The sequence below is a fragment of the Pan troglodytes genome, chromosome 12 (genome assembly GCF_028858775.2).
Source record: "Pan troglodytes isolate AG18354 chromosome 12, NHGRI_mPanTro3-v2.0_pri, whole genome shotgun sequence".
In the NCBI taxonomy this organism is placed as follows: domain Eukaryota; kingdom Metazoa; phylum Chordata; class Mammalia; order Primates; family Hominidae; genus Pan; species Pan troglodytes.
In genome coordinates this window covers 110,841,969-110,866,941 of record NC_072410.2, presented here as the reverse complement: position 1 = coordinate 110,866,941, position 24,973 = coordinate 110,841,969, and the positions used below count along the sequence as shown (strand labels likewise).

The 24,973-nt window shown below is 41.0% G+C and overlaps 1 long non-coding RNA gene and 1 pseudogene across 1 annotated transcript in view; both read left to right on the top strand.

The window, feature by feature from the left end:
* Nucleotides 1-1,962: 1,962 nt before the first annotated feature.
* LOC101057707 (uncharacterized) overlaps nucleotides 1,963-24,973 on the top strand; it is a 123,803-nt gene continuing 100,792 nt past the window's right edge. The window contains exons 1-2 of the long non-coding RNA XR_001715261.1: nucleotides 1,963-2,074; nucleotides 2,594-2,690. This is a non-coding gene — a long non-coding RNA (uncharacterized LOC101057707). The remainder of the gene's footprint in view (nucleotides 2,075-2,593; nucleotides 2,691-24,973) is intronic.
* LOC101057600 (hsc70-interacting protein-like) lies at nucleotides 18,420-19,509 on the top strand (annotated as a pseudogene).

Below are 24,973 nucleotides of genomic sequence, written 5' to 3'. Positions count from 1 at the left end.
GTAGACGTGATGGTAGTGCTATTAGTGGTAACGATATTGACAATAATAAAACACTTTTACAGTGCTTATGAATATTTCTGGTACTATTCTGAATACTAAATGATAATGTATTTTGTCCTCACAATGCCCTTGTGAATGAGGAACTAATATTTTCCTGATTTTACAGTTTAGAAAATGAAGGGACAGAGAGGTTTCCTTTTTTTTGACTAATTTCCTTAGAAAGGAAGTATATTACTTTGCTAGGGCTGCCATAACAAAATACCACTGACTGGGTGGTTGCAACAACAGAAATTTATTTTCTTGCAGAAAGGCGGCTGACAGTCCAAGATCAAGGTGCCAGCAGGGCTGGTTTTTCCTGAGACCTACTTCCTTGGTTTGTAGATGGCCATCTTATTGCTGTGTCTTCACATGGTCTTGTCTCAGGGGCATGCATGTCTCCAGCCAAATGTCCTCTTCTTGTAAGGACACCAGCCCTATTGGACTAGGACCCCACACTTATAACCTTAATTAAGCCTGTAAAGGCTCTGTCTTCAAATACAGTCACATTAGGGGCTAGAACTTTGACATGTGAATTTCATATCATAAATACAGAGAAGTGCAATTTGGTGGTAATAGCTAAGATGAATAGGAATTCTGATATGATTTTGAGAAACATTCTCACTTAAAGTCTCAGCATATAAATAAACTTTAATCACCTTGAAGATCAGACAGCTTCTTAAATATAATGATCCATTCTCAATTACCGATTTGTGGGAGGCCACGATAATAGAGAACTGAATTCCAAATATAATTAAAAATATTGGTGTCACTGCTTAGATGCCATCTCTTTCTTTACCAAACTTAAAAAAAGAAAAATCTCTCCCCTAGAGCTCTTAAACCACATGATTCAGCTACTAACCGAAGCTCACCCTTTTGGATTTCCCCTGCTGTACTGTGGTCGAGGTGCTAATTAGCAGGGAAAGTGCCAAATGGCAGGCAGCCAGAGGAAAAGCAGAGAAGCTGAAAGACCTGCACAAACTGCAGGTTTGTGAGTTGCAAAATTGAGATACGCCTCTAATGAGTTATGTATTAAAGCCCCTCTGCCCCATGACAGCAACGTCACCCTGGCAGAGACCTCCAGTTTCCTTACCTGGTAAATGGGGATTATAATAATACCACATTCCCAGGCTTGCAGGGGTATTAGACCAAATCAGCTAAGAGCAGCAGACTAAGAAACTGGTCTTTATTGAGCATATATTTTATGTCAGACACTTGGCAACATGATTCATTTAATTCTCACATTGATTCTACAAGGTAGGCATGGCTAGCTCCATTTTGTGGATGGGTAAACTGAGGCTGGAGAAACTTGCCAAGTGTCACATACCAAGTACACTTGAACCTCACTCCAAAGGCTTTGCTCCTTCTACTGACCCGTGTTGCAGAAATGCCTGGCATTTTGTGAGTACTCGGTAAATGTCTGTCATTGTTGGAGAGAAAAGGAAAAAAATTATCTCCTTGCTATGAATTTAAACAATATATTTTAAAGCTGCTGGGAGCCTTTTTGTCCTGGTTTTCTGCATCTGATTTACCTGTCCCATTTTAACCATTCACGTGAACATTGTTATGTAACTAGCACATGCTTTTACTGTGTATAACTTAGTGTTACATAAATCTAAAGGCTGCTGACTGCCAGCAATCTTTTAAATGTAATGAGCTGAAAGATTTGCTTTGAGCCTTGGGGCAGGATGGCTTTGGCTTAACCGTTTGCTGAGTTCAGCTTTTAGGAGGATAAGTTTACTGCATCCCTTCAATAATCCAACTGAAGCCTGGATTCCAAGCAACTGTAGATGAGATTTAAGTCTCCAAGAATGTTAGAAACTTAAATAAAACAAGGCTTAAGCAGAAAGTCCTCACAATCGTGTCCACATTCCATCAGGATGACGTAATCGAAGGTTGGAACCAGGCGGCCTCTGCCTTTGTGTTCCGGGACCCCTCACTCAGTGCAGAGGGAAATTGACACAGCCATGATGAGGCCTGGCTCACAAGAGCCATAGTTACTGTAGGAGTTTCTGTGGCTGAATATGCTTAGCTATTGGTGGGTTTCTCAGCTATGACAATGATCTCCGTAAAAACACAGAACAAAAATTTTTGGTTAATTGAGGTCAAATTTTGTGTTAAAGGAGGGTTAATTTCCCTTCCCTCTAAGAGAAGAGTCTCTATGTGTTTAAAAACATGTTAACATTTAGTCTTGTCTGTTTTGTTGATCAGTTGAAGTCAGAGCAATAAAATCCCAGGGGTGGAAAGGGTGCAAGGGGCCTTTGGGTTCATTTCCCTCATTTGGAAGCCAAACACATACAGGTGATGATCATACTGTCCTCGAGCTGGGTGCAGAGATCAGCTCTGCCACATGCTGTTTTTTAATTTAATAAGATGAAGTGTGGGACCCAGGCTGAGTTCCTCAACACATTTTTTCATCTGTAAAATGGGGATTATAAATAATAATAGTACCTACCTTAAAGGGCTAGGCACAGAGCCGTAGATGAGTTGACATGTGTTTGGAACAGATCTGGGTATACTGTGGTGTGAAACATTTGCAATTCTTCTTATACTACAGAGGCAAGGACATGTGCTGGATGTGTATGCAGTCTTTGAAGCTGGAGAGGCCTGTGTTGGAAACTGTGCTCTGTCCCATACCAGTTCCCTGACCTTGGGTAAGTCACATAAAGTGCGAGTCTTTTATTTTTTTCTAGAGTGGAAATGGGGCTATGAATTCCTAACACTGGTAGGATTATAAGGAAAAGGACAAGATTAAAGTAAACAATACATTATAAGCATGGTGGCTAGCACATGGCTAGTCTTCTCAATGAATATTTTTTAGAAAATATAAAATGGATGAATATCGGATATCTTAGTAACTCCTTTAGCTTTGAGCACACATCTCTACACACAGCCACATACAAACATATTGGCTACACATTGGACTACTTTTTTTTTTTTTTGAGACAGGGTCTTGCTCTGTTGCTGAGGCTGGAACGCAGTGGCACAAACATGGCTCACTGCAGCCATGACCTCCCGGGCTCCTGATTCTCCCACTTCAGCCTCCTGAGTAGCTGTGATGACAGGTGCATGCCACCACACCTGGCTAGTTTTTTAATTTTTTGTAGAGATAGGGTCTTGCCATGTTGCCCAGGCTGCACATTTAACTACTTTTACTTTTTCCTTCTTAACTTGTTGACATATGGTAGAGAACACAACCTAAAGTCACCAAATAGGTGAAAAATCTAGATTTCCTTTTTTTTTTAATTTTGTTTTTGACCCATTTCCTTAGAAAGGAAGTATATTCGTTGTTAGGGTGGCCATAACAAAATACCATAGACGGGGTGGATTCAACAACAGAAATTTATTTTTGGCTAAAAATCCAAGATCGAGGATTGCATCTTTCCAATTTCCGGCAGGGCTGGTTCCTCCTTGGTTTGTAGACAGCCATCTTATTGCTGTGTCTTCCCATGGTCTTGTCTCTATGGGCATGCATGTCTGTACCCAAATCTCTTCTTATAAGGACATCAGTCCTAGCAGGCTAGGACCCCACATTAATAACCTTCGTTAACTCTGTAAAGGCCCTGTCTCCAAACACAGTCACATTGGGGGTTAAGGCTTTGACATATGAATTTTGGGGACATAATTCATTTCATGAAAGGAAGATATCACTTTCTGCTTCCTCATTCATGTTGACTCATTCAGAGAAAATTTGTGTTATATTTACCATCTGCGAGCCACAGAAAGGCCTCAGAAGAAACCGGCCGTGCTGACACTTTGATGGTGAACTTATAGCCTCCAGAATTGTAAGAAAATACATTTTCTTTTGGTTTAATCCAACCAGTCTATGGTGCTTGTGGCAACACTAGAAAACGAATATACTCCTCTATCTGGATAATAAACACTGTACTTAAAACATGTGAATATCTGCTATGTTCCAAGCGGTTGATATTTTGAATATTTTTATAATATTTCTGAATCTGTTGATCCTATTATCTGCATTTCAAAGATGATCGGTTGAAATTTGAACCTCAAAGTCTTGCTGTATGTATTCTTTCATACTTTGATCATAAATCATGAACCTCAAAAATCATAAATCTGAGTTTTCTGCCTTTCAGTGATCTGTATGAGTTCTCTATGACTCCTGTAAATATTTTCTCTAATTAGCAATAGAACGTAGATTGCATCTAGTACTAGGAAGAGAACAGTTATGTTGGAGCTAGTGAGAGGATCCCCTGGGACTTCTGGGACCTGTTTTGCCACAGAGACATCATAGACTTTCATTTGCTTTGGAACATACATTTGCAGCCAGAATTTATGCAACAGGTGTACTCCTGAAAATGTTGTATATCAATCAATTTGTTGGCAGTGGGAAAACATATTGGATGCAATAGAACTTACTCTTTAACTAAAACATACAAATACGTTTTTTAAAAATTTAATTTGATGAATTAATAATTCACCCTGTTTAACTTTGTATGAATCAGCATTTTCCTATATTGGTCTCTGTGGTCAGCTCATGGTGAGTTTTTACATGTGTGATAATCCCATCTCCTCCCAGTCCCTCTCTCTCTGCCTCCAGTCCCCTCACACCCTTTCCTCTGACCTCAGACAAGTCAATGGGTTTTTTGTTTGTTTGTTTGTTTGTTTTTTAACCCTGCATAGATCATTGGCTGGATGAGGATCAGACAAGATCGTGAACATAAATGCACTTTGAAATCTACGAGGTGCAGATTGTTATTATTATATTAGCAGGAGGGATGCAGTTTATTATTTCCCCTAGGAGACATTCTTTATTTCTATTTGTTAAGCCCGATTATTGTAGCTTTTGACCATGTCTTTGTAACTTAATAACTAGATCAAAATAAGCTCCTGGAAATGGATCTTTTTAAATTATTTCTTATTCCCAGCAAGGTTGGCACAGGCTGGGAATAGAGAAGCTTTTTAATAAATTCTTGCTGATACAGGGACTTTTGGGCAATGGCAGTTAGATGAAGATGGATTGCAAAATCTCTCTCAATGACCAGCTGAGGGAACACAAGCTGTAAAAGCCAAGAAAGATTCACCAGTAGCAAAGCAATCAAAGAAACAGGTAAAAAGTGATGTCATACACTTTGATAGGCAGGTCTGATGAAGGAAATAGAAGATTCTTGGCACAGCTTGGCATAGGACTGACCCTCCTAACCCTCAGGAAGTCATACAGAAGGAAGGTGATTTTAAAAAAATTATATACTTTCCCATCAGTACTACTAGATTTAAAGAGAAGCAGAATTTGGGGGTCTTAAGATAAATCCCGCCTGATGGGAGATGTTAGAAGGCTTCTCTCTGCCAGCAGCTCTTGGTTGGGGGATAGTTTTCTGGAAGAATCTTTTGACACATTCAAATGTGATATCCAAATGCTTGGCACATGTTATGAGAATCTGAAGTGGGAAAAAAAAAACCCCACCAAACTGGATCTATTGAAACTTCAGGGGGTGCACATCAGAAGCAAATGCAAAACTGCTCATGGGACCCAGTGTTCAAAATAGACACTTTTGGAATTTGTTGAGCCTTGCTTGATGGCTTAGTAGCTGATAAATCTGTGTAACTATTCCCTATGTGCGAGGGAGCAAGTGTATTTTGCCTCTTTTCCCCCCATTTCTGTTTTGCTATGTACTTTCCCGAGCTAGGCATACCTGTCTGGATTTCTAGTTTCCTTTCTCCAAATTTCAGAGGTACGTGCTTGTACACGTGCACGTGTGCATTTGAAACAAAAATAGTTTCTGTTTGTTCTGTATTAGAATTCCTCATTACTTATTAACTTCTGTGTGATGATTCTTCTAAGCATATCCAAAGGATTGTTGGTAAAAGTGCCTTTGTAGGTCATTTTAACTCAGGGATGGCACCTGTTTGGGTGTCTCCATGCCCAGCTGAAGGCCTATGAAATCTGTTAGCTATCTGATCTGCTTTCTCCACATTAAGCTGGTTTTTATTTTGATACTTGCTGTTACCGTAGTAAGCCTGGATAGCTCTGTAGTGAAGAAGAATTCTGAAAGATGAGGACTGCTTTCTCTGACTTTTTGACTTGTCATAGGGGCCAAGTGCAACTCACTGTGGCCTGTTTGTGATTCCCAGGAATTGGCATGGACCAGTTCAAATCTGCAGGTGGAGGACCCCTGGGGAGGATGACTCAGAGACAGGGTTTCCAGGTCCACTACCTCTCCTAGTGCAGGGGTTCTCTTTCAGGACTCACACAAAGCCTTGGGATTTGGTTTCTGTAGGAAATTTCTTTTTCTGTCCAGATTACTCATCCCTGAAGGGTACCATCTAGGACTTCTGGTGAGGAGTCACCTGATAACTGTTGGATGTTTCCTTTGCCTTCAACTGTTCAATATCTCATTAAACCCTCCTGATAGTCAGCAAAAGAGGGCTCAGGGACATGAGAAAATGCAGCCATGATCAGTGACAATGCTGAAAAACATCAAACCTAAGCCTGTGCTCTTTTCACCTTGCTGTGTGCTGTCAGGCTGTAACCTGAGGTCAACACTGTGCTAGTGTTCATTGGATGGTTGATGATACTGAGGGTAGTAGCGTAAAGAGGATGGAATATTACGGATTTCTTGAGTGAGAATGAGGCTATGCTTAGCAAATTGGAGAGTGCTACATTCAGAAGAAAACCCTGGGACCAATAAAAGGAATGTCCTACCTGGCAGGTGGAAATCTTCTAGAAGAAAATCTTCTAGGGTATATTACAAGATATGGTTACTTTGCAGGCCACATCTCAGAGCTTTGAAGTCAAAGATGAATTAAAGTCCCTCCCAGTTGGCATGACACACAAGCTTCTTCATAGTCTGACCCTTGCCTAAGGGTCCACCCTCTTTTCCCACAAGTTGACCCACCTGGCCCCACATGGCACAGCTTGCTATTCACTGCTTTGGCATGCTCTTTCATGCCTCCATACCTTTGCTCATGTTGCTTCCTTCTCCAAGAATGTTCCTACCCCTTCAAAATCTCCCCACATGTTGAAAAACATCTACTTATCCTTTAAGTCCAAGCTTATGTCTCATGTGTAGCCTTGGCTAGCGAGCGACTGTTCTTCTGATATAAACTCTTCAAGGATGGAGATGATGTCCTGCTTATCTCCCTAGGGCTCAGCACTCTGCATAATGCATGTAAGATCCCCAAATAAGTGTTTGGTGTGAGGAGAGAGAGGCAGTGTGGGCCTCTGAAGGCCAGAAGGCCTGGGCTCTTGTCCCCACATAGCCACTTCTAGATTTGTGAGCTTGGGAAAATCACTTACCTTTGAGACTCAGTTTCCTCATTTGTGAAATGAGGATAATGTTAAAACCACACTCACTAGGTTTTTGAAATACAAGTAAGGTAAGAAATGCAATCTATAAAATGGGATCTAGGTTTGAGAAGTAAGAATTGAATATACCAACATAAAATTAAAGACTGATAAATTATACTACATTGAGATGTTTTGATCCTCAAAAGATATCATAAAGAAAGTGAAAAGACCAGCTGCAAAGTAGGAGATGATGAATGTAACACCAGTAACTGAAAAAATCCTAGTATTAAGAACTCCTCAAATCAATATGAAAAAATCTAACCAATAAATATGAGCAAAGGCACAAACAGGCATCTCACGGGAAAGGAGACACATAGGATGAATAAATATGTGGAAATGGAAGCTGATTCCACAGTGTGATGCCATCTTACATGCATCTGAGTGGCAGAATTTAAGAAGTTTGACATTTCTATGTTTTGAAAAGAATGTAGAACAATGGTTTTTCTGCTACTTTGCTATGGAAATGTAAACTGCTGTGATCATTTTGAAAAGCAAGTTGCAATTCTTTTTTGTTTTTAAGAGACTAGGTCTCACTGTGTTGCCTAGGCTGGAGTGCTATGGCTTTTCATAGGCATGATCATAGCACACTATGGCCTCAAACTCCTTGTCTCAAGGGATCCTCCTGCCTCAGCCTCCCAAGCAGCTGGGACTACAGGTGTGTGCCACCATGCCTGGCTGTGATTCTTTTATAAATTTGAATATTCACATTTGCTAGCATCCAGCAATTTCCTTGTAGGTATATACCTAAGAGAAAATCTTGCTTATGTGTACCAGAAGATGTGTATAAGAATATTTACAGCCAGTACTCTTTCTAATAAAAAATCAAATAACTCATACAGATACTGACAGGGGAATGGATTAGTAAACTGTGGAATAGTGACATAAACAAATATTATATAATTGTGAAAGTGAATGAATTTAATCATAGTATGGATAAATAATATCAACATAATTCTAATGGGAAAAATAAGTCTGATACATAGAGTTTGATGATAACGTGGTGTTAAAGATTAAGAAAACTAAATGATACATTGTTATATACACACATAAATGCAATATTATGATGAACCCCAGATTCAGGATGTTGGTTACCCCTGGTGGGGAAGAGGAGACAGAAGGATGACATATGGGGGAACATAAGATAAATATTAATTGGTGGAAAGGTTTCAGTTCTGGTTTAGGTGGTGTGTTATAGAAAGTCTTTATGTTTTTAAACAAATACTAAAGATGCAATGTCATGCAGTGCCCAAGGATGGCCAATGAGTGTGCCATTGCTGATTCAATTCAATTCTACATCTCTTTCCTGAAACACACGTTCATTACATTTTTACCATGCATGTGCATCTCATGTGGCTGCGTACTCCTGGTGTGTGGGAGAGCAAGCTGGAGGGGAAAGAAAGCAGAGTAGGGTGAGCCTCGATTAGTTTATAATTGACTGCCAATGTTGGAGAAGGATCACTTGAAGTGATGTTCGATCTTGAGAAAGTCACTGCCCTACTTTGCCTCAGTTTCCCCAGCTTTGAAAAGGGAAATGCATTCAGTGGCTTGGAATTCCCCTTCCTTCTGTGACTCCTCTTCTCTGCAGACATTTTTCTCAGGCTTCTCTTCTGTGTCTGTGTCCCTGTCACTGCCACAGAGACCACACCCCAAACACACCCGGGCCATCAGTCTGGGGAAGTGGAACCCAGCAGCCACGGGCAGAATTCTGGCTCCCGCTCCTGTTGGCATCTATGTTTTCTGCTCCGACTGTCCAACCACATTTGTTAATTACACAATTTAGTGCCCTGTAAACAGGGCCACTGTTTCACTTCCCCACAAGCATTCTTGGAAATAGCAGCTGAGGAAGATTTGTTTCTAGTCATGAACCAAATATGAAGGTCACATGATTTTGTGATATTTTTTCCTTACCAGAGAAATATGGGAGGCTTAAGTAGGCCAACCTTCCAATTAATCCTAAGAACAGCTGCCTTCGAGGTGGGTGAGCCTGAATATGATTCATTTTCCTAGTCATTTATCAAGGAAAAGAAACTGTCTGTTGGCCTCCAATAGCTTTAATTCATTGGAGGCTAAACTACAGCACAGCTGGTAGACCCCAGCTTCACAGGCGTGATCCAGACTGTGACCTGTATTCACCTTTGCTTTTGAGTGGAAATGTTAGACCATATAAATAGTGCACACGGACACACACACAGTGCAGGAGTTGGCATCTTCCTGCCAGTGACAGCACTGTGGGAAGCCCCACGTGGCCTTGCCCAGGTGCACTTATAATTGCTCCTGTTTCTCCTTGGCTATCGTAGCCTCATTTGTCTAATTCTTAGCTCTGCTGAGCAGAGGGCTTTTCCAGTCATCCATGCAATGGAATGGTGGCCTGCCAGGAGTGGATGGATGTAGGAAGGGCTAAACGGAGATTTCCATCTCCACGTTTATTTCAAAACTTAACTCTGGAGTGAAGTGACCTTTTCAAAATCCTGGGAACGCTTCATCATCCCCACTAAGTGGGTGAGGAAGTCACTTTGGTCTAGGTTTTCCAAATTTCTTGGGCTTTGCCTGATGGATTCCCTATGATCAGAATGAATCCCAAGAGAGAAGTCTTTCACCCTGGCAGGAAATAGATTAGTTAGGGAAAGACCTATGAATTTTTTTTCTGGAATGACGGTGATGTTCAGTTTCAGTAGTGACACACTAAGGGAGCTAAAAATCTAGCAAAAAAACAAAACAAAACAAAAAACCAATGTTTTGAAGGACTGAGCTGATCCTGAACAATGGGTCGGGGCTCTGCAGACTTTGGTGATATGGAACAAGGGAGAGGATAAGAGAACAACAGTGGAGTCATCTCAGAGATTATCTTTCTGGAAGATGACTGAGGGGTTTTCATTCCAGTTTCCAGGGATGTAAATGAAGAGAGATCCTGTGTGCCTGGAAAGACATACTCAAGGTCACTTTTCCCAAAGGCATTGTGCCCCTGGCTTGAGGCCGGGATGCCTGTCCCGAGCAGAGTCGGCTCTGCCCTACACCTCTTCCTGGTGATTCTGTCCATGCCATCAGCCGCTACACACCTGTTGAAGGCTCCCAAATCACTGGAGTCATCCCAGACCTATCTCCTGGTTTGTTTGTTTGAGATGGAGTCTCGCTCTGTCGCCCAGGCTGGAGTGCAGTGGCATGATCTCAGCTCACTGCAACCTCTGCTTCCCAGGTTCAAGCAATCCCCCTGCCCCAGCCTCCTGAGTAGCTGGGATTACAAGTGTATGCCACCATGCCTGGTTATTTATTTATTTATTTATTTTTTAGTAGAGACGGGGTTTCACCATGTTGGCCAGCCTGGGCTTGAACTCCCGATCTCAAGTGATCTGCTCACCTCAGCCTCCCAAAGTGCTGGGATTACAGGCGTTGCGCCACCACGCCCTACCTCTCTCCTGGGTTTTTGACTCATGCATCCAACAGACTCCTAGTTCTTATCCACCTCAGACCTTATGTCTGATTTAAATTCCCTGTCTTTCCCTGAACCCACTTGTCCTCTGATCTCTGGGACTGCCACCACCAATTACCAATTCACCTGGGCTAGACTTTGGATGTCATCTTGTATTAGTCAGGGTTCGCTAGAGAAACAGAACCAATCAGATATGTGTCTGTGTCTATAGAAAGAGATTTATTAAAAGGAATTAGCTCACATGATTATGGATGCTAACACATCCCCAAGATCTTTAGGGTGAATAGGCAAGTTGGAGACCCAGGAAGAGCAAACATTTCAGTTCAAGTCCAAAGGGAGGAAAAATCCACTGTTTCCGTGTGAAGGTCATTAGGCAGGAGGAATTCTCTTGCTTTGGGGAAGCTCAGCCCTTTTGTTCTATTCAGGCCTTCAACTGATCAAATATTGCCCACATTAAGGAGGGCAATCTGCTTTACTAATCTCATGCAAAAACAGCCTCACAGAAACACCCAGAGAAATATTCATATATCTGAGTGCCCTGTGGCCTAGTCAGGTTGGTTCATAACATCAACCATTGCATCTTCCCAGGCCCCATGTCAGTCATCACGTCTTGCTTCCTGCCAGTATCTCTCCTCTCTGCCCCTTCTTCCTTTTCTACTAGGCCTGCAACAGTTCAGCCAAAAAGCAGCACATTCCAATAACCTCCAAATCAGACTTCCTGCTCCTCCATCCTCCACATACAGCCTTTCCACTGCCCCGGTGCAAGATCTGAGACACACCCCTCACTTTTGACCCTCAATGGCTCTCTGTCCCTCTGTTTCCTACAAAGTAACAGCCAATCTCTGTTCATGGCACTCACAGCTCTGCATGGTCCAGTCCTAACTCCTTTCTAGCTTAAGTTCCCATTTCATTCCCACAGATACTCAGCTTCCACAGCAGCAAGCTCCTCCTCACTTTTCAAGCACTCCTATTCCTATACTCTCTCATCACAGTATTTTCATATTTTTGAGAATACTTATTGCTCATTTCATATCTTTAAGAGCTGATAGGCAGCTGGTCAGACCTCTCTGCTCCTGAGGTTAAGTGGGCCACTCACAGGTCTTTGCATTTTGACACTGGCCTCTTTACCCTGACTCTGTCATGTCATTTCAATCTCTTGCAAGTGTGTGCACACTGCCTTATTCTAGAAGATATGATTGGTGTGTGGGATTCATCTCTGTGCAGTTTAATGCAAGTTCTCTCAGCAAAGAATGGACATTAGATTCAGAAGAACTGTGTGTGAATCCTGACTCTAATACTTTCTTGCTGTGTGATGTGGAGAGACGCTTAACCTCTCTGAACAACAGTTCCTATATCTGCACAACAATGTAAAAAATTTCATTTCAATGTTATGAATAGTAAAGAAAATAGGTGCACAAATGCCCGAACAGCATCTGGATTCTAGTGCATATTCATAGCTCTTGTTAGATAGAAGGGAAAGTGAATTTACTACCCTTCTCTTTTAAGATATTTAGTTATCACATATGGGATGTTAGTTTTCTTATGTATTATTTTCCCCTATTTTACTTTGGTTCTCCTTAATGCACTCAATCCTCAACACAACTTTTAGGAGGACTTGAATTCATGTCACATGCTAGTAATCTCTCTTTCTTTTTTTTATGGCTATTTGACTTGAATTCCCACTTGAGAATTAATGCTGACCAGGGTAAAACTTTTACGCTACAGAAGTATGCAACATGCTGTTGCCAGCCTCCATCAAACATGGCTCTGTGATGCGATGTGACTTCCATAAGATGACAAGGGTGCCACTCTCTAGGCTTTGAAGGAACCAGTGTGAACCCCCACTCTGATTCTCCTCAGAAGAAACGAAGTGTTGAAAATTAGATTCAGCTGCAAGTGTTTGCAGCATCACATTCAGAAAGACAGATCAGAAGCTGCTAGAGGCTATTTTCAGAGAACTCCTAATAGGTACAGAACCAAAATACAGACATGGTTGTTAACACTCTGGGAAATGCCAACTTCAAGCTGGATCTGAGCCAGCAGAGAAATTGAAAGTCCCAGATAGCTTATCTCAGAGCAAATCTGTATTATGTAGAAAGTGTGAGATGCAATTATATGGGAGAATTATACAGGAGTGCTCGTTCTCTGCTGTGCATCGCCATGGTGCCTTGAAACTGACGATATCAAGGTGCGTTTGACATTTCCTAAATCTTTATTTCCCTGGAGCAGGTCATTGTTCTTCCCTGTATTCTTTCCTATGCCTCCTCTTTAAACTCTACCCATTTTCTCTGGTCTGTCTCATGCTTTCCCAGGGCTTCACTCACCGTATATCCCTAAACGAATAACTCATTATATATTTCTAGCCTTGAATTTCTTTTGAACCTCAGACCTGCGTTTCAAGTTCCCCACAAGCCACCTACATTCAATACCTCTTCTTCCACCTCTGTTACCCAGCATTTGAGCACAAGTTCTTTGACTTCAAGCTGAGATCTTTTTGCTCTTTAAAACAACAACTTTCCTAAGGTACCTTTGCTAACTGAGATTAAACCACCCATTTAGAATATTCTCTTGGAAAGGTAAGAGAATCGGGTCTGTAGCATTGATTAGAATTTGGATTCAGAACCTGGGATCAAGTCTCAGCTCTGCTGCCCTGCGGGAGCACGGCTCTCATCTTTTTCATCTATGAAATGATGATCTATAAAGGATGATAGCTGATAAGAAATGAGTCACTATGTTGTGATTACTGTGTGCAGGCTCTGTTCCCGGTGCCATACATATGTGTGGCACTTTGTATATATACAAACTGTTAAAGCAATGTAAATATGGCCTGAGAAGGATTCCGTATTTCTCTGTTCGGGTCCTGTGGATAAACTGAAACCTAACTTCATAGGCAGACAAGATTGAAAACCTAACTTAGGAGTATGTGCCTGTAACAACAGCTGAGTCTTGGCCAATCCCCGTGGCCATACTTCAACCACTCATCGATTGCTAAGTGTTTAAACTATGTTTAAATATGGCAAATGCCAACCTGTAACCAATCCAGCTGTTTCTGTACCTCACTGCCGATTTCTGTATATCACTTCCCTTTTTTGTCTGTAAGTTTGTTCTGACCACAAGACATATCCGGAGTGTCTCTGAATCTACTGTGATTTTGAGGGCTGCCTGATTTGCAAATCATTTATTGCTCAATTAAACTCTTTTAAATGTAATTCAACTGAAGTTTTACTTTTACTCTATGAGGATCGTGCTATTATTCAAATTCTAGGGAATGAAGTTACTGAGTTCGTGGAACCGCCTCCCTTATGTGTTTGTCGTGGGTTACATGCCACACCATGCAGGGTGCTCCTAGGTCTGTGCCTGACATATAGTAGATTAGTGTTCCTTGCCCTTTAAATTCCACCTTACCCCACCCAACAAGATTTTAAGCTTTGCTTGATGTCCGTTGTAGCTTAAATGTATGCATTTTGAGTTTTACAACAAATATATCAAGCATAGAATATAGTTCTTCAAATGTTCTGTGCCTCTTTGCAGATTTCCATTCATCCTCAGGGGGATATACGCACCTCTTGAGGTTGAGACCCGTCTCCTGTGGAGGTGGTAAGTCACAGGAATGACCATTTTCTAATTTGACATCATTCTCTTTCTTCTGAAGGCCCTTTCTGGGGTTGTCAGGGCATAAAGGAAGAACTTCAATAGACTCACTGCTGGAAAGTACTTCAATTCTGAAGTCCAGGTTTCTTTACTGGAATGCGATGGTGTTGATGCATCAGGGGCACAGGTGCATGGCCCTGAATTTCAGCTAAGTTATCCCCACCTGGCTGCAGGTCTCCCCAGCTCATCCCTCACCCATATTTGAGAAGGGCATGGCTGGTGGGGGGCAGTGCAGCCTGAGGTCAGAGAGCAGTTAGGCTTGGGTAGGTAACAGGGCCACACAGAGCTGATTTGATAGTCTTGGTTTTAAATACAAAATCGTGATGTTGTTAGAACTCAGCCCATCCAAGTCCATGGCTCCACTGATTCTGTCAGTACTGTCAATTCTCCCGGTATAATCTACCATTATGATTTTCATAGGAAGATGCAATAAGAGATAAGTCAGAATGCAGAGCTGAAGGCAGAACTTAAATAAGATATTTTGTTTTTCCATGTATCCTTGGGAGAGACAAAGGTGCAGTCTTGCCTTAGGCTGTGGATGGGATTTGGAGGAGTTGGTAGGGAGTGGGAGCTGGGGGAGAGCTGGCCACTGGCATCTCCTGGCATGGAGGTGACAGCCAAGGTCAAGGGCATACCTGTGTGTTCAAAAGAGGTGGGGAAATTTCACATGGGCAGTGTTTAGGTTCTGACTTACCTAAAATGAACCAGTTAACATAAATGTGACTATGATGTAAAGGTATGAAAGAGGCCTTCACACCTTTCCCCTCGGGACCCTGTATACTTGTGGTGGCTTTGTTTTGTTGACCAAGAAGATGACTGAAAAGGAGAATGGTAAGAAACAGGTCCAAATTTTCCATAAAATATCAAGAAAGAAATGGGAGAAGAAAGGGCCTGGAGAGCCAGGTGGTCTACAGATTTTAGAGGGAATTTAGAAATGAATCAGAGAAGGGAGATTTTAGAGAAGAGTAGCTGTCAAAGTAAGTAAGATTTGGGGATAATAAAGTTTCTTTTAGAATTTTTGCTGTGTGTCTGAAAATGTAATTTTCCCATTGGTACCTCTGAGGAAATCCATTTCACATTTAAAGTGTTTTTTTCTGAAGCTTCTCCCCTTCTTCCTTGGGGTTGGGTGTGTCTTTTGGATACAGGGCAGTGTGGTATGATGGTTAAAGGCACAGCCTCTTTAACCAGACTGCCAGGCATGTTCTAGCTTTACTGCTCCATAGCAGTGTGACTTTGAGCAAGTATCGAATGCCTTTGTGCCTCAGTTTCCTCATCCATGATATAGGGATACTCATCATATTCCCCCAACAGAGTTGTATGTGGTGTAATTTGAAACTGACCCAATTGCTCCACAGAACTGATGTTTATAGTTTATTTTGAATAAGCATAGAAATTGACATTCCCCATCTTGAAACTTGAGAAACTGACATTTGTCTTATCTGAGTTCCTTTCCCAGGAAACCATCAGTCAGGCCACTCAGATAGTATCAAGTAACTGAAATGTACCAGATCACCGCATCTGGGCAATGAGAAGTCAGACCCCTCACCTATCATGACTGCCTAACTGACCACCTGCTACCTGTTGACCAACTCCTCTTCCTTACCCCTCCCTAATTCCTGTTTTTATGCATGTAGATAACATTTTTTCCCTGCTATATAAACCCCTAATTTCAGTCAGCCAGGGAGACAGATTTGAGACTAAACTCCCATCTCCTTAGCTGTAGCACCTGATTAAAGCCTTCTTCCCTGGCAATACTTGTTCTATCAGTGATTGGCTTTCTGTGCAGTGAGCAGCAGAACCTAGACCAAAACTCTAGTGTTTCAGTAACAAAATGAGGTATCACTTGTAGAGCATGGAGGGCAGTGCTGGGACACAGTGAGAGCCGTGAAAGAATGGATTGTTGAATTGTAATGTGACACCTTGTTGGCCCCAGCTGCAGTGGGAATTTCAAGGAGTAATTATATCAGATTTTTGACTCATTTTCTGTGATATTGCTTATTAAATAATAGCTATGGATCCAAGTCAAGAATTCACCACTGATATTTCTGTTGGCCCTAGGGTGCAAGGGGTGTGGATTAACCCTGTCGTAGGGTGTGGTGGGACTTGAAGTACCACCCCAGAGACAAAGGGAGACTGGGCAGGGTGCTGAGCTGGGAAAAGAAGATTTAAAAACAAAAAATGAAAGTAATCATGATAATCAGCTAATTCTGTCTTCAGGACTGGACATTTCAGATGGAGGAGTGGTTTATCCAGCATTATAATTCACTCGTGTGGGAAATTCTCTGAATTTCTCCTGGCAAAACTCCAAGCTTGATGGTTGCCTGATTTCTTAGCAGAGCTGAATGCTATCTGGAAGGGGAGGTCAGATGTGGCTGAGGAGCCTGCACTAAGTCGAGGCTTGACTCTGTCCCACAGCTGGAGAAGTGTTGGGGTAAGTGATGGGCAACAAAGGCTCAAGCCCCTTCTGGGAATTGACATGGAGGGCTGCTGGGAAGATGAACTATAGGTACAATGTGGTCTCCTGAAGGACCTGCTGCAGGGCTACATAGGTAACTGATCCCCAGCTGTGGGGCAGCTGACAATCAAAGGCCCTGTGCCCTCATTTGCTTCTAGTTTGATAGGGCTGGTCACAAGCAGAGTTTCCATGGTAGCCTGATTCCTGCTGCCCACAGGACTGGCACAGGTGAGACATAGTTGGTAGCAAACCCTGCTCTGTCCAGGACTCTGGTGAGGTGGACACACTAGGCATTTTCTGTGCTGGTAGCAGGACATCTAGCAGCTGACAGCATTCAGAAGGGGAAAGACTTGGTGACACTTTAGCATTCTCGCTTTTTTATGGAAGAAATACATCTCCTCTTTGTGAACATCCATACAATTTACTAGTGGGTGACCCTAAAATGGGCAAAGATCAGAACACATGTGTGTTCTCAACGATTCCTTCTAGTTCCTCTCCCAATTCCCTCAAAGAGGACTTTGAGACTCTGGCAAGTCCAGACTACCTTTTGAATGCATTTCGTGTGTCTCACCCTATACATCTCCCTTATGAAGGTTTTTCAGTGCTGTTTTTGGGTGGGTATATATCTTGCCACAATATTCACAGAGACAGGCCATGGTACAGCCTCAATTCAGCAATTGATGTCCTGGCTTCCATGACTCTGCCTGCTACTTTCCTTACCTGATAGGTGCACACACCTAAGTTACTCTGTGCTAAGAGGGAAAGGAAGACAGGAGCTAATACAATCAAGTATGGCAGCCAATGCCTAGCATAGTAAGGTGCCATAGCAAGTGAGGGTGTGTCCATGCTTCCCATGCTAAGTAGGAAGTCTAAATCTGAAGGTATGGCCCTGAGAAGACAAATAAGAGGAGAACTACAAGAAAGCTGAGGCAAAGCAATGTCAGACCTAAGTGGCCTGTAGGGGACAATGTGAGATCGGAGGCTGCAGGGCCAAAAAAAAAAAGGTTTGAGAAAAATGAGAGGCTGGGGCAAAGTGGGCCATGAAAACACAATACTCAAACTTAGAAGTTGGTTTAGTGTCGAGGTAAGTTTTGCAATCCCATTCACTTTTCTGGTGTATATATGTATAAAATTCTTAAAAGTAACTGATACGATTTGGCCATGCCCCCATCCATATCTCATCTGAAATTGTAGTTCCCATAATTCCCACATGTCATGGGAGGGACCCAGTGGGAGGTAATTGAGGCAGTTACTCCCGTGCTGCTGTTCTCATGACAGTGAGTGAGTTCTCATGAGATCTGATGGTTTCATAAGGGGCTTTTTGCCCCCTTTGCTCATTCTTCTCCTTGCTGCTACCATGTGAAGAAGAACATGTTTGCTTCCCCTTCCACTGTGATTGTAAGTTTCCTGAGGCCTCCCAACCCTGCTGTACTGTGAGTCAATTAAAACTCTTTCCTCCCCTTCTGCGTGGTCACACCGAGCCAGCGCCTGGGCCTGGAACCAGGCCACAGCCCCCCAGCTTCACCTACCACCTCCCTACCATGGACCCCCGCAAAGTGAATGAGCTTCGGGCCTTTGTGAACATGTGTAAGCAGGATCTGAGTGTTCTGCACACCGAGGAAATGTGCTTCCTGAGGGAGTGGGTGGAGATCCTGGGGGTAAAGTACCACCTGCTACTCAGAAAGCCAAATCAGAAGAAAATGCCAAGGAAGAAAAACCTAATAGTAAGAAGGTGGAGGAAGACTTAAAGGCAGACGAACCTTCAAGTGAGGAAAGTGATCTAGAAATTGACAAAGAAGGTGTGATTGAACCAGACACTGATGCCCCTCAAGAAATGGGAGGTGAAAATGCAGAGATAACGGAGGAGATGATGGATCAGGCAAATGATAAGAAAGTGGCTGCTATTGAAGCCCTAAATGATGGTGAACTCCAGAAAGCCATTGACTTATTCACAGATGCCATCAAGCTGAATCCTCGCTTGGCTGTTTTGTATGCCAAGAGGGCCAGTGTCTTCGTCAAATTACAGAAGCCAAATGCTGCCATCCGAGACTGTGACAGAGCCATTGAAATAAATCCTGATTCAGCTCAGCCTCACAAGTGGCGAGGGAAAGCACATAGACTTCTAGGCCACTGGGAAGAAGCAGCCCATGATCTTGCCCTTGCCTGTAAATTGGATTATGATGAAGATGCTAGTGTAATGCTGAAAGAAGTTCAACCTAGGGCACAGAAAATTGCAGAACATCAGAGAAAGTATGAGCAAAAACGTGAAGAGTGAGAGATCAAAGAAAGAATAGAATGAGTTAAGAAGGCTCGAGAAGAGCATGAGAGAGCCCAGAGGGAGGAAGAAGCCAGACCGCAGTCAGGAGCTCAGTATGGCTCTTTTCCAGGTGGCTTTCCTGGGGGAATGCCTGGTAATTTTCCCAGAGGAATGCCTGGAATGGGAGGGGGCATGCCTGGAATGGCCGGAATGCCTGGACTCAATGAAATTCTTAGTGATCCAGAGGTTCTTGCAGCCATGCAGGATCCAGAAGTTATGGTGGCCTTCCAGGATGTGGCTCAGAACCCAGCAAATATGTCAAAATACCAGAGCAACCCAAAGGTTATGAATCTCATCAGTAAATTGTCAGCCAAGTTTGGCGGTCAAGTGTAATGCCCTTCTGATAAATAAAGCCCTTGCTGAAGGAAAAGCAACCTAGGTCACCTTATCGATGTCGCAATAATACAAACCAATGTACCTGTGACATGTACATCAAGAGAGCTGGGGTGCTTTGAAGATAATCCCCACCCCTTTCCCCCAAATGCAGCTGAAGCATTTTACAGTGGTTTGCCATTAGGGTATTCATTCAGATAATGTTTTCCTACTAGGAATTACAAACTTTATACACTTTTTAAATCTTCAAAATATTTAAAACAAATTTAAAGGGTCTGTTAATTCTTATATTTTTCTTTACTAATCATTTTGGATTTTTTTCTTTGAATTATTGGGCAGGGAAGATACTTATGTATGGAAGATTATTGCTCTAATTTGAGTAAAATTAAAGTTATTAGTGCAAGGCAAACATAACTCATTTGAGGATAAAGTTTGTGTTGGATATGTGGTTCCTGATGCATTTGGACTTGTCTTTTTAAATGCTTTATCTTTTTCTTTAAAGATTTATTTCAATAAAACTAATTGGGACCACCCATATTTCAGTAGGACCTGGGTAGGGATTGGAAGTACTTGGCAGGGCAGCAGCAATCTTGCTGTGTTTTATGTAACATACATCCTTGGGCAGGTTGCCCTTAAATCTTACACTGTGGTGAAGGGATGATTTTTTTTGTAATGCTACAGTAGAGTTGGAGTACTTAGTTCTCTTCTTGTCCAGTATATCTAATAAGTATTTCATGTTATTTCCACATAAGGGAAATAAGGGAGTACTTTTCTTTTTATATTTCTATGCTTAAAATTCTCTTTCCTAGTCAAAAATTGCCCAACTCTGTGTTTGCTTTCTGCTTGTTGCATTTTTCTCCCTTACTTTTCTTGGGCTAAAGACAGGCTTTTTCCACCAGCATCATCACTGCTATCATCATTAACAGCATAATTATACAGGCATATTTAATGCTGAGTTTAATTTAATATGTAATACATATGGTAATTGTAGGGTAATACCCACAACAACTGTAGTTACTTTCTTGGCCATGAGAATGCTTATTTAAGTGTTAGACTTCCATTCTGGCAAAATCTTGCCATATCAGAAGACATTGGAAAGAGGGATTTCCTTTGGTGTCTGGTCTTCTACTTAGAAAATACCTATTGCCGTTAGAGTTTATCTTGTAGTATTCATCTCTGTATTCTGAAGATAATAAGGTTTGAATTAAATTGATATACCCAGAAGGGAACCAATTTTTTTGATCCAATGTGAATTATAAATGAGATAATCCACAGTTATTCATTGTGGAGTTGTTGAGACTATGAAAGACTCATTGTCTTTGTATTCAGCTCTTCCTTAAATAGCGTAACCATACCCCCACCTCTGCTTGCTTTCCTTCCCTCCCCTCCAATGATAAAGAAAATGGTAAATTTTCTGTTGTGCATTCAATTCTTATTTTAAATAAAACTAAGTATAGGCATTGTGCCTGACATTGCTACATTTCTACCAATGTTTCAATTAAAGTGCTAGTGTTTAAAAACATTTTCAAGGGATAAGAGCTTCCGTACTTTGCTTATTTGAAGAATCAGTGGTAGGAGCAGTGAAGTAAATTCTATGGAGTACATTTCTAAAATAGCACATTTCTGAAATCACAAATAAGTTTATTCAGGTTCTAACCCTTTGCTGTACCCAAGCAGACAGAAATGCATATGTTACATAAATGAGAAAAAGCTATTATGCTGATGGAGCATGCTTTTTAAATCCTTTAAAAACACTCACCATAAAAACTTGCCTTTGAACTTGTGTGTTCTCTTTGTTAATGTATAGAGTTCTCCTCTCTCAAAATTGCCAGTGTGTACTTGGCTTAACTCAAGAACAGCTTCTTCTGGATTCCTTATTTGATTCATTTAACCTAATTATATTCTAATATTGCAAATATTACCATAAGTGGGTAAAAGTAAAATTCCTCTTCTGAAAAAAAAACAAAAACAAAAACTCTTTCCTTTATAAATTATCCAGTCTTATGCTTTTATTAGCAGCGTGAGAACGGACTAATACAGTAACATTGGGTCATAATAAACATGATAAGCAAAGCTGAAAGAGTTAGTTAAATTATTCCAGGGATCACATCTGTCCTATCAAACTTACTTTTTTCCTTTTGGGAATCACTTTTAAAAATACAAGGGCTTTACATGTGCGTTACTCATTATAGCAGCCATTACAAGCATATTCTGAATCTGACATCTAAGCAATATTTTGACATCTACGACCTGCAGAGTTGAGAGGCACCAAAGAGACCACTTCACTTCACAGGTGGTAAAACTGTGGCCCAGGTAATGTGCGTAAACTGTTGAGGATTTCATGGTTTGAACTGGAACTTCTGTCTATTAGATTGAGTGGTATCAAATTTTATTTGGAAGATGAATATTGATATCTTACTCTGCTCTGGGCTTATTTAAATTCATATTAAGAAAAAATTAAAATAAGCCATATGTCATGGCACACCAACAGAGAAATATCAGTTTTCTATTAATAATGTTTACATTTTATAATGTATCAAGGTTTTCCAAGTGTTTTCTAAGCGAGCTCAATATTGGAAAGACAGATATCACTTTTAGAGAGAAGGAAACAGATGTCCAGAGTGACCAAGTGACTTGGCCGAGGCCTCACCATTTAGGAAACAGTGAGAGCCAAGTTCCACACCTGTGTGGTGACTTATTCTCTGGTCCACTGCACAGATGCCTGGGACAAACCTCACCAGGTTCTTCCTTTCAAACCTGATGTTTTTTCCTGGATGATGAAGCATTTTGTCTACAGGTCTGTATATGTGGAAGAGAGAAAGGTGATTTTTTTTCCTTAAGTCATTCTCAGAGCTTTTATCTCTCTAGCAGTTTCTGACCTTCACCTCCCTTCTTCTTCTCACTCATTTTCCTTTCTTATCACATATTAGCTCTAGCGTTTTCAGTTTTTATCATAATACATTTTGTAGATTTTTATAGACTAGTACAGAAGTTGCCAAACTATGGCCCACCGCTTGTTTTTTAAAATAAAGCTGAAGTAAATAACAACATCATTGAGATACGATTTATGTGCCAAAAAAATTCGCCCTTGTAAAGTATACAATTTAGAGGTTTTTAGTATATTTAGAGATTTGTGCAATCATGACCACCGTAAGACAGTTCCATCACCTGGAAAGAAATCCTATATGCATTGAGTCACTCCCTATTATCCCAGGCCCCACCTAACCCTAAGCAACCACAAATCTGCTTTCTGACTCTATGAAACTGCCTATTCTGAACATTTCAAATAAATGGAATTATACAAGATATAGTCTCTTGTGACCAGTTTCTGTTAGGTAGCATGATGCTTTCAGGGTTCATCCATGTTGTGGCACTCATTGGTACTCCATTTCTTTTTATACTGCTTAAAAGTCCACTGTGTGGACATACCACGTTTTGTTTACATATTCATCTGTTGATGGACCCTTGGGTTTTTTCCATCTTTTGACTATTATGAATAATGTTGCTATGAACATTCATGTACAAATTTTTAGGAGGGCAGGTGTTTTCATTTGACCTGGATATATACCTAGCAGTGGAATTATTGGTTCATATGGTAACTCTGTCTGATATTTTGAGGAATTGCCAAACTTATTTTTCAAAGTAACTCTACCATTTTACAATCCACCCAGCAATGAATGAGTGTTCCCATTTCTCTACATCTTTGCCAAAACGTGTTATTTTTCATTTTGCTTTACAATACTTTGGTGGACTGGTATTTTTTCTGTCTTCTTTATTTTCATCATTTTAGTGGGTGTAAAGTGTATATCATTGTATTTTTTATTTGAGTTTTTCTATTGGCTAAGGATGATGAGCGTTTTTTCATGTGCTTATTGGTCATTTATGTATCTTCTTTAAACAGATGTCTATTTAAATCCTTTGCCCTTTAAAAAATTGGGTTGTCTTTTTGTTGCATTCTATGAGATTATATATATACACACACACATATATATACACACACACACACACATACATACACACACACACACACATATATATGGATATTCAGGAACCAAATCCCTTATTAATGTGATTTGCAAGTAATTTTTCCCATTCTATGGGTTATATGTTCACTTTATGATGATGTTCTTTGAAACCCCAAAGTTTTGAATTTTTGTGAACTCCAATTTATCTATTTTTTTCCCTTTATCACTTGTGCTCCTGGTGTCATATATGGATTGAAACCATTGCCTAACCCAAAGCCACAAAGAGTTACTCTTATGTTTTCTTCTATAAGTTTAATAATCTTAGCGTTTATATTTAGGTATATGATCCATTTTGAGTTGATTTTGTATACCTGTGAAGTAGTGGTCCAACTTCATGTTTTACATATTGTTTGTTTGTTTGTTTGTTTGAGATAGAGTCTCCCTCTGTTTTCCAGGCTGGAGTGCAGTGGCATGATCTCGGCTCACTGCAACCTCTGCCTCCGGGGTTCAAACGATTCTCCCGAGTAGCTGGGACTACAGGTGCTTGCCACCATGCCTGGCTAATTTTTTGTATATTTAGTAGAGACAGGGTTTCACTGTGTTAGCCAGGATGGTCTCGATCTCCAGATCTCGTGATCCATCCACCTCGGCCTTCCAAAGTGCTGGGATTACAGGTGTGAGCCACCATGCCTGGCCACATATTGTTTTAAAACAACAATTTTGTAAAACATCCAGTTGTCCCAATGCCATTTGTTGAAAATACAGTTTTTGCCTCCGTTGAATTATCTTGTCATGCTTGTTGAAAATCAATTGATATAAGTATTATTCCCTTCCATTTTAATAGCTGGCCTTAACATTCCCATTCATGATCTTATATTTATCCCATTGAAGGCAATACCGCTGGCTCACCCTTGTATAAACAGATCAAAGAGAGCCTGTCTAAAAGTTTCAGTGTATTTATTTTTAAACTTGGAGAAGGGAAAGTCTTTCTAGGCAGCATAGAAAACCCAGAAGCTATAAAAGAAAAGATATACACATATGACTATATACAAATTTTGCATTTCTGTTTGGCACAGAAGAGTTCAAGCAAAGGAAAACAAACAAATCTGGGGAATGGATCTGCAACAAATACGACAAATGAAAGGCTAATTTTCTTCATCTTTAAAGAGCCCACCAGTAAGACATTTGTAAATTAATAGAAAACCCAATAAAGAAATATGAACAAGTACATTTAAAAGGTGTTCAATATATCTCTTAGTTAACGAGATGCAAATAAAAATTATGAATTACCGTGTTTTTTCCTTAGGAAGGTAAACATTAAAACACTGGCTCATGGGAAGTGCTGCTAGTGACTGGCTGATGGGGTGGAGAACATCTATTCTCCACAAATTATGGGGGTGCAAGTTGTTGCTACTATTATGGATTGTAATTTGCCAATGTTTGTTAAAATACAAATTGCTCGTATTTTGATCTACAAATT